The sequence below is a fragment of the Cryptotermes secundus genome, unplaced genomic scaffold (genome assembly GCF_002891405.2).
Source record: "Cryptotermes secundus unplaced genomic scaffold, Csec_1.0 scaffold584, whole genome shotgun sequence".
Lineage (NCBI taxonomy): Eukaryota > Metazoa > Arthropoda > Insecta > Blattodea > Kalotermitidae > Cryptotermes > Cryptotermes secundus.
Genome location: NW_019735468.1, coordinates 1,823,046 through 1,835,410, shown reverse-complemented (window position 1 = coordinate 1,835,410; position 12,365 = coordinate 1,823,046). Strand labels below are relative to the sequence as shown.

The following is a 12,365-nucleotide window of genomic DNA, read 5'->3' as shown; positions in this document are numbered from 1 at the left end:
CTTGCCAGCGCGGTCTTTCTCGGGTCCGAGTCCCTTGGGCCTCGCGACCATATTTTACTGTCCCAGATTTGAGACTTTCCTTTTCGTCGCCTCCTACGACTTGCAGGGTCACGGTGGAGGCATTCGACCCCGCCTCCACAAGGGGGGTCGAATATGTTCAAGTCAAAGTCACATTGCAACTGACGGTCAGTCAGTCTGTCTGTCTTGGTGTCGAGCCCCGACTGGGCCTCATTACTAGATTTTTTTTCTTTATATGAAAGTTACAGTCCTGTTCATTTTGGGGCGAACGCCGTACTCCCATTGTTGCCTTGTGTGTATTCGGTGGCGATACGTTTAACGGTCAGTTACCTAGCAACGCTCCGTGCATCCACGTTACATTATTAAACAGCGACTTTGCAAGTGCAACGAACTATGATGTAGTAGTGAGGATGTGAATAGAGGCAGAAGTAACATCTTTTATGGTACTGCTCCAAAATAACGGAAGATAGACCGGTGGGGGTCTGTGCCTGTTTTTATATACGTGTTCTTTTATATGCACAGAAACTAGTCCAAATTTACACAATTCGACCTCGAGGATGGAAGCAGCATGCGCATTCGAAACACTGCAGCACGGCCCGCATCCACACGGTATGATCCCAAAAAGAAATCAACATCGCCTAAATGTAGACGGACTGCTTTGCTCCCTTACTATCGGATTAGTAGGAACTTGGCAACTGAATGGTGTTAATTCACTTTTTCGCGCAGAAAGAAGTTAGCTTAGTCAGGGTATCAGGCAGCTGATCTGAGCGGTTGGGGGGGATGTCAGCAGCAAAGGAGACGTGATATAACGGGGTTGTCCAAACACTGAATCGCGACTCTGATTTATTGTTGAAGTTACTGATTTCATACCTATATTTTTGTGATGAAGGACTGTTTCGACTACAACGAGTTACGCGATTCACGATTCTCTCAACAGTTCAGTCTTATAGGCCACTCAGAGGAATACACTTTAATACAAATATAGATTAAGAACTAACGACCTAGTGGTAAACTACGACCAGATGATTTGCTAATTTTAGACAAGAGGAAGATTAATTACAATATATATGCCATGATAATAAAGATATAATAATAAGAAGGTGAGAAGGTTAAGCTGTCCCTGTAACAGGACGTGAAGGCTTATAGGGTTGTGAGACGTCGAGGCTCCCACATCTTCTAGACAATCGCCCCACAAATGTCGGTAATTCAGTCTTATCCAGGAAGATCCCTGGTAATCATTTCTGTTAGAGGCTGAGTCGACCCCAGGGTCATAGTGCGGCTGGAAAGATTAGGTAAATTGGATAAATCCAGTTACGTCATCGCGAATCGAACCTATGACATCCGGCTTGTAACTTATAATCATAATTGAAAAAAAAAAAAACTTTTGGAGCCATAGTCTTCCTTAAAAATTCTGCCAGATTGTATCCGGCTTTCACTTCTCTGGACTTGCCAATTATATTTTTTATAGAACAAAGTCGTCAGCCTTGCGTCCTACCCGCGATCTGAATGAGCAGGTCTCTGTACTATTTATGTTCCCCAGTTGTACCTCCAGGCACCGAGTTCCCGTTTCGTTTCCTTCTAAGACCTGCGGGACAACGGTGCAGGTATTCTAACTCATCTCCACACAAGAAAATAATAATAATAAATATTATCTGGAAATCTAGGTTAAATACATATTTACTAATAAAATCGGGCCGCGCCATAGTTCAAGCGATTAGTCGCTGGCTTCCCATTGCGGCGGCCCGGGTTCAATCTCGGGTCTGGTCAAGTGGGATTTGTGGTGGACAAAGTGGCGCTGGGGCAGGTTATCTACAAGTACTTTGGTTTCCCCTGCCAATCTTCATTCCACCAATTGCTCCACAATCACCCTCACCTATCATCTGGGGCTGGTACAATAGTCCAGAAGTGGACGCAGTACAAGGGACTTAGTTCCACCCCACTAGCAATAAAAAATTCAAGTCAATATCACAGTGTATGTACATAAATCTATTAAAATATTGCATATGCCTTTGACACACTGGTAACAAGAGTAAAACTTGAGAAATAAACTAAGAGCAGACTGGGTTCGGGGAACGCTTGCTACCTGTAACTTCAGAATATTTTTAACCTTCTCACGCCTACCTAAAATCGCTGAGATTAAAACATGCGAACTACAGGACTGCAAGTTGTTTCGTATCGGCGTGAACACAAAGAGCTAAACACAGACAGGCAAAGTCCAGCTGGAATGTGAGGTTTGTGTCAAGATAGAAGTTGCTGTAGGAGGCATCTCACCCTCTTGTAGTCCTGCGATAGACATGCTCTAGGCAACCGAAATTATTAAGTTCCTCAGGTATTTGATCATTCATTTTAATTGTAGTTAATGCATGACATTTTCTTCGAAATTGTATGAATTTATTTTGCAGACATTGCCATGATACAAAAGTTGCCATTAAACTATTAAAGTAACACAGTGATGTCATAAATGTAGTATTACGTGCAAGTGTGAATACAGACGGGGTTTCGATTGGTGAATGGATTTACTGGCCACTAGTAAAAACCACTCGAATCTACAAGTAGCTATAGCACTATTGCTGATCTCAAGATTTTACAAATCATTAGCTCATACTAAGCCTTCTTAGTCTCCACTAGACGTTTCTTGGCAACGGCTTCTAATATTGGAAATTCTTCAGCTTCCCGCGCTCAGGTTCTCTTGTCACACCGCCCTTGCAGAACCCTTTACAAACTGCCAGCTCAACTATAGTGCCATCTCTTTTTAGCTTCCCGTGAAGATATCAACTGAACTACCAAACCTCACCTAACTGGATCGCCCCAATTGTCTTCCTTATAACCACTATGCACGCACCGAATAGAAAGCACCGTTTCCAGAAATAACCCTATTTTTATATACGTGTGTTTATCGATCCGTTCTTTAGAAACGGACTGCATAACAATGTCGTTCTATTGTTGCGTGAGTGTATGTTGCAGGCGTTACCTAGCAACTACCACTGTTTACAGATTCACCACTTAGCAACGGGTCTATACACCACAGTATGACAGATGAGACCCACTCTCTTTTCAGATGCGTAAGATGTCCAGATTTGTATACCCCTGAAGTGAGCCCTAGCGACAAGTAAGTAAGCTGCGACTTATTCAGATCGCGTTCAGAAATACAATCAGAGGGAGGATGGAAGCGGAGAGCGATAATTGAACGCAAATAAAGTCGAAATTTAGACCTCTAACCCTCCCAACGTTTGCCGTGTCATGTCAGTGATAGCTGGGGATAAACGCAAGGGTTGCGCTGAAAGGGGATGAAAAGAAGGGAAGAGAACTCTACACACATGAGATTTAAATTTATAAAACGCCAATGACTTATTCACTTAGTTCTCGATACACGGCCTGGTATCAGCAATAATTCCAGGAGTCTCTGCGTTTCACAGGCTAACCTGAAGATAATGCAGCCCTGTACGAGTGTGTTATGTGACGAAACTAATTTTAACTCATTATGACTAAACATTTCTCAGATATATCTTGTAAATATCGGATTAGAACCCAGTTAGCCGATTTTAACTAAACTTAACTGTACTGATAATTTTTGGCAGAACTCGATGTAAGTTTTAATAAAAATACATTCAGTGTTTCAGGGGTTTGTACATGCGGACAACAGAGAAATATGACAATGATAATCATAACATAACTGCAAACTTTCGTTTCGAATGCAACAAAAATANGAAAATATTCAGGAAGAGCCATTTTTTCCAAGAGTCCTCTAATTTCGTGACAATATACAAGATTGTAATCTTGAGAGAAGAAGGGTAGCAGATCCGTTTCTCTTGTGCGGTAAAAGGAAATTTTGGTTTCTTGTTCCAGTAAATTTTTGTCGTTCAACCTAGAAGCCAGTAATTCAGAAGCTTCTTTTGACAGGTTGAGATCTCTGATGAGGTCATTTAACTCATCCTGGTTGAAACGTTGAGACAGGAACCAATCCTTGCATATGAGATTTAGAACTGCACAAAATACAATTAGAACTGCACATTTTGTGTAGAACTGCACGTTACAAAAACGCTGATCTAAAAAAGTAGAGCTGGTAGAGAAAAACTGATTTTATATTTAGATTCAGCGCCTTAAATATAACTAAAATTAGTTCTAAAATCCTAGACACCAAAAAAAAATATTTTTTTTGTAGGCCTGTGTAATCAATTTAAAATTGGACCGAGGGTTACATTAAGCACGTCTTCAGCTATACTCCCTCTTCACGTCTTCACGACGAGATGTTAGGCACAGAGACAATTGTATTATTGTTTCTATTGTTGTTGTTGCTACTGTTGTTTTCTGCAAATATATTGTTATTTTAACCGAGAGTTCTTATCATTAACCGACACAAAATATGTTAATAACACTTTTAAAAATATTGTAGCGTGTAGAGCTGTTACTATGCAACGGCAGCGAGATGAGGGGATATACCAGAGACTTTACTAGGCAACGACTCAGTAAACATACTCCCGCAGCAACAGATACGAACACATCAATAGAAGAGCTTTGTTTTCTATGTGGTCCGTGCCGATATATTACAAGCAAAGAACAAGGCTAGAGATTAGTTCTGTACGAGAGTCTGTGAAGAGGAATTGAGCTGGAGTCAAAGGAATAGCCATTGTTGGAGACGTTACCAGGAAACGTCTAGTAACGTCTGGTGTTCTCAGTCTGAGAACACCAGACTCTGTGTGCTAGTGAACTGTAAAATGTTGAAATGGCAATAGTGATATAGTTATCTGTAGTTACGACCTGTAAATGGCCAATAAATCTATTCATCAACCTAAACCCCGTCTATGGTCACACACTACGCGACAATATTTAACGTATTTTGTTTATATCCCTAATATTATTTATGTTTCTTAGTTTTTACTATTTGTTATTTGTACATTTCCCCTTCTTCTTAGACAAAGTCTCTTCACATATTCTAATTACTCTGTAATTTCTTCAGTGATTTCTTATAATTTGCTTTTATCTTCAGTCAAAATAAACAAAACAAACTCCGTGACCAGTAGTCCGCAAGCGAACTATACCGAAAGAGCGACAACTGTTTGTCGGCGAAGTTAGTGCCAAAATTTGCGTATAGAGATGATACGTGGTCAGCGCAACGGTTCCCCACGGCCGTTAATCTCGGTTTTCTAGACCAGAGCCACTATTTCCTTGAAATAGCTCCTCAGTTATCCTCACGAGGCTGAGTGAACCCTGTTCCAGACCACTACTTCTCAGGAAATCTTGTAGCACCGGGAATCGAACCCGGGACCTCTGAATCTGTAGCTAAGAGCTCTGACCACTAGACCATAGAGTCAAACACAAATTAATTGAATCGAATTGCCCTACGTCTACCCCAATGTCTTATCGTCTAAAATAATAACGTACTACAGAGACCCATTGCTTTCTGTTGCCCGCACTTAACCAGGGCGTGCTGCAAAGCGGAGTCTCTGAGCGTGACAGAAAGACGGGGCTACTTTGCATCATGCGCTCTGTCGCACCCGAAATCTGACTTTCTAGTAGCTGCCTGCTGGGGGGGGAGTAGTGTTACATACAAGTCCCAACCAAATCGAGGGGAGGGGCCCACAGAGCAGTAGAGCTTGGTATATTCGGCGGATGAGCAGGAGCAAGAAGAATGGAATGAAATTGAAAAATAGAGTGAAGGGCAAAAAAATAAAACCAACGGAGCAGAGATTAAAGTATTCCACCGAAAAATTTGTCAGTAGTTTCCCATATGTATTTCAATGGGTTAATTAAATTAAATGGGATATTATCTCAGAATTACTGTTTTTTTTTTTTACTTTCCCATCGTTCGGAATTCTAGGTAACAGAGGACACGACGTTTCGGAGACTGGATCTGTTTCCGTCTTCAGGTGAGAAAGAAAGACACCTACTCAGTTGCGCTCCTTAGAAAGAGCTAATCTCAATCACTTGTCCAGTGATTGAGATTAGCTCTTTCTAAGGAGCGCAACTGAGTAGGTGTCTTTCTTTCTCACCTGAAGACGGAAACAGATCCAGTTTCCGAAACGTCGTGTCCTCTGTTACCTACAATTCCGGACGATGCAAAAGTCCAAAAACCCAGTAATTGCGTGTGTCATCCACCATTGTCAGAAGCCTTTAGAATCTACAGGATATTATCTGTTTCAAGAGTAACAGGTCATATCTTCTACAGAGTGTTGATCTACCCATGGACTTTTTTGGATCTCATAATTAGAAAGCCTAATGGCTTTTACCATAAACGTCAATAACAGACTTAATTTTTTAATGGAGACAGAGTAGGCTTTCTTAGAGACAAGAATCCAAGTTTTAATAATCATTTTAATCAAATATTAAAATTCATTCAATCTTATATAAATATCGTTTTTCACTTTAACCGTTGGCAGTATTGTCATGCCGAAGTCACCACTATCTTTACTAGAATAATTAGTCACTGCGTTTTAGCCAGTATCAGGTTAATTACGATTAACAGGTAGAATCTGCTGATTAATTTTCTTTAGTAGATCAATCTACTAAAGTGTATACGTTTACGAGTATAAACTTGATATTAAGTTAACATGTTGTCGCGATTTCCAGCGTGACTCTCGACAGGGTTTTCGATAACTAGATTTATTCACTACTTACATGTCGTAACTACAAATAACTGTAGCACTATCGATATTTTTAAACTTTGCGAATCACGCTAAGTCTCTTTCAACCCGCAGGGTCTTCAACAGACATTTCCTGGTAACTGCTTCTAACAATATCTATTTCTCTGCTTCTGGGCTCAGTTCCTCTAAGAACGGCGGCTCCCTTCCAACTGAATTATTCGTGCTTCAATTGTCCTCCTTATAACCTCTATGCGCGGACCTAGTAGAAAACGCTGTTTCCAACTGTACCTATATTGTTGCATGTGTATCCGTTGCTGAGGGAACGTGTTTACCGAGCCGTTGCCTAGAATCAGCTCTACGCGCTATATTATGTATGCAGAATTCACTTTACGATGTAACAAATTGCATAAATCCCATTAAACGTGACGCTGTCATGTCAGAAGCTAACACTCGCTTTTTCTATTGATTCTTGTGCCATATCGTCCTTTCTGAGGACAAAGAAAGAAAGGGAACCGCCGTTTCAAATAAGTTTATTAATCGTAGTTACATGTTGAAGTGGTTAATAAACCCAATATCCAATCCAAAACCTGTCTAAAGGCGCGTCCACATTACTCGTGATAGTGCTCGTGTTCGTGTGACTCGCTATGCTCGCGAGTAATGTGGACAATATGACAAGACACGAGACAAGCAAATTTTAAATTTTTAATTTAATATCTATAGTCAATAAATTAAAATACGACTAGAGCCTATACACACTATGAGTAAATATACGGATCCTCACGCGCCGAAGCCTGGCGGGCAACTGAAGTAGTGTGGACAAAGATTTACGAGCACAAGTAAAAGTCAGATGAGTCTCCCGACGAGCACAAGCCTAGCGAGCACGAGCACGAGTAATGTGGACATGCCTTAATAGTCTTACCCCTACAAGTGACAATACGTATACCGGCCTACCTATACCAGTCAGTGCTGTCGAATGACGCAGAAATATGAATCAACCTCAGTAGCACACGTATATTGAGGTGACGCAGTTTGGTCAGTTCTTTTTTCTGAGTCACAAACTCATAAATTCATTCAAAAGGCAGGAACCAATTCAATGAACTTCAACAACTACTCCCATTCATCCAGTCAGGTTGTGCCACGGTTTTTCTCTTGGTTTTCCGAAGTAGAAGGCACCGAAGTGAGCCATAGCTCAAGCGGTTAGTCGCTGGCTTCCTACCGCAGCAGCCCTGGTTCGATCCCGTGTCTGGTCAAGTGGGATTTGTGGTGGACAAAGTGGCGCTGGGGCGGGTTTTCTCCGAGTACTTCAGTTTCCCCTGCCAATCTTCATTCTACCAAATTCTCCTTCATCATAATCACCCGGGACAGGCTACAATAGGCCAATCAGTGGTCTCCGTGCCGAGTGGACCCAGCTGGAGTCCTCCCCCCACTAAGAAAATTAAAAAAAAAAAAGTGAAAATGTAGTTGTTTGTGTTTAAAACATCGAAATTTAGAATTTGTACACAAATATTATGTTGGGAAGGGGTGGGGGTGACAAGCCATGGTCACCTGGCAACTATCCAGGCCTTGTACCTTGCTAATAAGTCTACATTAATCCCAGACCTAAATCCTTAACGAACATCACCGTCCTCAAATGATATGCATTGAACCCCGCATTTTCGGTGTATATTTTAAACGAGAGGTGTGCGTTTGAAAACCACACCCCGTTTCTCTCTACCGACCCTCTCTCATGGATCTCGTCTTTCCCTTGCCAGATGCCACGTTTTGGGGATGGAGGGGGTAGTTCTCCACGCAGTCACTAATTACCCACAATCCTCTTGACTTAAAACTCGTGTACAGGCTCGATGTTTGGGGGTGAGTGAAAGGGAGAGGGTGGTTTTATTCTGACCACTACTACAGCTATGTACAGTGGCTGGCATACAATCTCCCCTAGCCCTTAGTACAGAAAGGAGATAAGTCGGCCTCCTGACACAGCAACACGCAGTTTCAGCTCCGAGAAAGTTCAGTCGTGTGCGCATATGGTAACCATGTGTTTGCCTGATCATGGCTTTAATAGCCGAAACATGTAGCGAAGCTAATTTTAGCCTTGACCATTGTATTGTTCTGTTGCGACAGACTCTAATAAAGAATTGTAATATTTATAATTTCTATATTTTATAATTTTTAAATATCTTACTTTGAATACATGAGCTGATCTGGTCTCAAACCCGGGACGCCGAAGTGGGAAGCCGGCGACTAACGGCCAGAGTAATGGGGCTGCCTTGTAATATATGTTAATGTTGTCAGCACATAATGAGACATTTCCTTCTCCATATTAGCTTAACCTTTTCCGCATTTTTTCGGACATTTCAAACAAAATGACTTCGCACTTTACGAAACTCCATGCACCACCCGGTAGTGATTCAGTTTAATTTTCTCCTGCGTCCCCTCCAACATGAAATTAGCATTGAAGAGGACAGTGGGTGTGCCAAGGAGAGGCGAACACGGGAGGCTCCAAATTGAACACTGCGTCTCTGTTAAAAACGGCGAGACTAACTCGCCCCAAGTTCGGCTGATTGGCTGCAAGATTCCGCTCATGTCCACACACAGTTCCCAAGCAAACTCTCCCATGAGGGCGATGCATATGTTTCCCTTATTCTCAAGTTCAATTACGCAAACAGTTATTTACTGATTGCTTGCTTGCTTGGCTTTTTCTTCGACCCTGAAAATGAAGGTGATATTTTCCTCCGAAACGTCGATTGTATTTTAGCGGAGTACACGGCGTTATATCCCAGGAGACAGAATTATTCATTCAGTTTTCACTTACAGTACATAAAATGCATGTTCTTGGCAGTCTCCAGAACAATTTCAAGAAGCAGCGCCTTCCTTGAGAAGCTGACAGTCGGTCAGCTAATACGTAAATTCTCCATCCTTTTATGGAAACTTAAACGTCTAAGGCGTGATGGCACCCAGTCTTGTAGAATGTTGCCGACGTTTCGGAGTAATATGCTGCCTCCCTCTTCAGGGTAGAAGCTCTGCAGGAAATCAAGCAACTACAGTCCATCGTGAAGACGTAATGANTCCCTCTTCAGGGTAGAAGCTCTGCAGGAAATCAAGCAACTACAGTTGCTTATGTTTCTTCCAAACACCGGTAAACATTTATCAGATTGCACGGCGCCCCCGAAGTGAGAGCCTCAAATCTCACATCTGGTCACAACAATGTTCAAAATATCCTGAACAGGATGAAACAAGAACTCCGTGGCCTGTAGTCCGCAAGCGTACTATACCGAGCGAGCGACCGCCGCTTGTCGGCGAAGTGGTCAGCGCAACGGATCCCCACGGCCGTTAATCTCGGTTTTCTCGACCGGTAAATGAAGTGCCAACAGCACGTGGGTGTTCCCAAGCGGTCACCCATCCAAGTACTAACCACGTCCAATGTTGCTTAACTTCAGTCATCAGACGAGAACCGGTGTTTTCAATGTGGTATGGCCTTTATAATCCACTTAAATTTATCATATTCTTTTCATTTAAGGTAAATGTTGATATTATTTGAACTTCTACGTCTAGATCTTCCAAGCTGTCTTACCTTTCAGATTTTTCTACTAAATTCCTACAATCATGTCTTATCTCTCCATGCTTCCTGTATACCCTTCCCCTTCCCAACTCCTCGTAATTGATTGGATGAGCCTAATAATATCTGGCGAACCGTCTGCAGGCAATTTGTTTCATGTTAGTTACTACGTGTTCCAGTGGGCACAGACATCGTGTTCAGGCGGCTAGGACATGCGCAGTAATAACCCCACATATCACGTCATTACATAACCCCTTATTGTCTTCACTACGGCAAAGTTTGTCGCACGTAACCTAACTGTTATTTTCTATTTCACCTACTAGGCAGGGTATCACGGGAGGACAGACATGATAGTAAAGTTGCTCCTTTAGAGGGTGTTGATGGGAACTCGGCTCGCTCAGGATAAAATCCAGTTCTAAGCTGTTGCACCTCCCATTATCACAAAAGTTGGATAATACCTTGACAAGCTAAGCGACCATTATCTTCGATTGAAGGATTCTTCTTCATGTACGTAGTTAGATATCTGTCTCACATTTTAGGTAGGCCGCACACCGGCATGCGTCAAGACATTTAACAGTCTAGACACGATGTCTGCGACATGACGCAAAAAAAGAAACACAGTTGAAACGAATGAGATTATGAAAACCGCCGCACACTGATCTGAGACATGATGCTGACGTCAGCTTCATGCTGACGAATCACGAATGAAGCAAGACTGCGTCTTTTGTCTCATGTATTGATGCTTGCCTTGACGCAGTTGGTGTGCGGTCGGCCTTACACTACACGTAATAATCTACACATTTCTGCAGCACACCCAGGCATGTTTATATACCATCCAGAAATTGATATTTTTATATGACAGGTTTAAAATATAAGAAACACTTCGAAGTTTAATAGATCGAACATTCGAAACCTCCAACTAACTTCATGAAGCTGAGTCCTTATTGAGAAGCCGACAGTTGCGCAGCCACTCAAGAGTTTCCCAACATTTTACGGAACCCGAAGCTTCATTCCCGTGTTCACAAGAGCTGTCCATTGGTCCCTATCTTGAGCCAGATCAGTCTAGTCTGTACCACCTCATCCTACATTTCTAAGATACATTTTAATATTATCCACCCACCTATGTCTCGGTCTTCCTACTGGTCTCTTTCCTTCTGGCTTTCCCACCAATATCCTCTATACATTCCTCTTCTCCCAATTCGCGCCACATGACCTGCCCATCTTATCCTCTTTACCTTGATCATTCTAATTGTATTTGGAGAAGAGTACAAGTCATGAAGCTCCTCATTATGCAGTTTTCTCCAACCTCCTGTCACTTCATCTCTCTTCAATCCAAATATTCTCCTCAACACCCTGTTCTCAAACACCCTCGGTCTATGTTCCTCCCTTAATATCAGAGTCCAAACTTCACACCCATACAGAACCACAGGCAAAACTGTAATTTTGTATATTCTATTTTTATGTTTTTAGACAGCAGACGAGAAGACAAAAGGTTCTGGACTGAATGGTAGCAAGTATTACCCAAATTCAACCTCCTTTTAATTTCCTCCTGAATCAAATTTTGATTTACTACTGTCCTTCCCATATATCTGAATTGTGCCATACTTTCAAAGGACCTGTTAGCTAATTTTATTGAAAACAAATATTATATAATAAGGAGCACGAAATATTTTAAATAGATATTTATTTTCGAAGAATATGGAGTTTATGGCTGCTCCGCATAGCAGTTCCTGAGGAGTGAAACGACCACTTCAATGGGTCTTTTCCTCGTCTTCCGATCGGTCACACCGTTAAATGGAGCAAAGAAGACAATAGAGAAACTGATAATGTTCCAGCTGTGGTGGAAATGTAGAAGTAGCGATGCCCCACTGATTAATTAATTAAGTACGAAGCCATGAAGAAGTATGAAAAAAATGGAGATATAGCTCCAACACTCTTGACCTCAGCAATAGATGGAAATATTTGGTTAAATTCACGGCCCGGCCTGGGAAAGAGCCCCCGGTAACTATGCTATAGGAGGCTGGGTGTAACCCAGCGCTTGCCGGGACGCTGTGGAGTAAAGACAATGTCTTGCCCCTTCCAGGAATTGAAATCCGGTCCTCTAGCCAGTAGCCCATCACTACACTGACTGAGCTATCTCGGCTCTCTGAATAAAGATAGGCAATTTGCGGGAGGATAACAAGCAGATCACTGACTGATAAACACTTCTCCAGTTGATT

At 42.0% G+C, this 12,365-nt stretch overlaps 1 pseudogene; it reads right to left on the bottom strand.

Annotated features, from left to right (window-relative positions):
* Nucleotides 1–9,952: 9,952 nt before the first annotated feature.
* Nucleotides 9,953–10,072, bottom strand: LOC111869398 (annotated as a pseudogene).
* Between the last annotated feature and the right edge of the window lie 2,293 nt (nucleotides 10,073–12,365).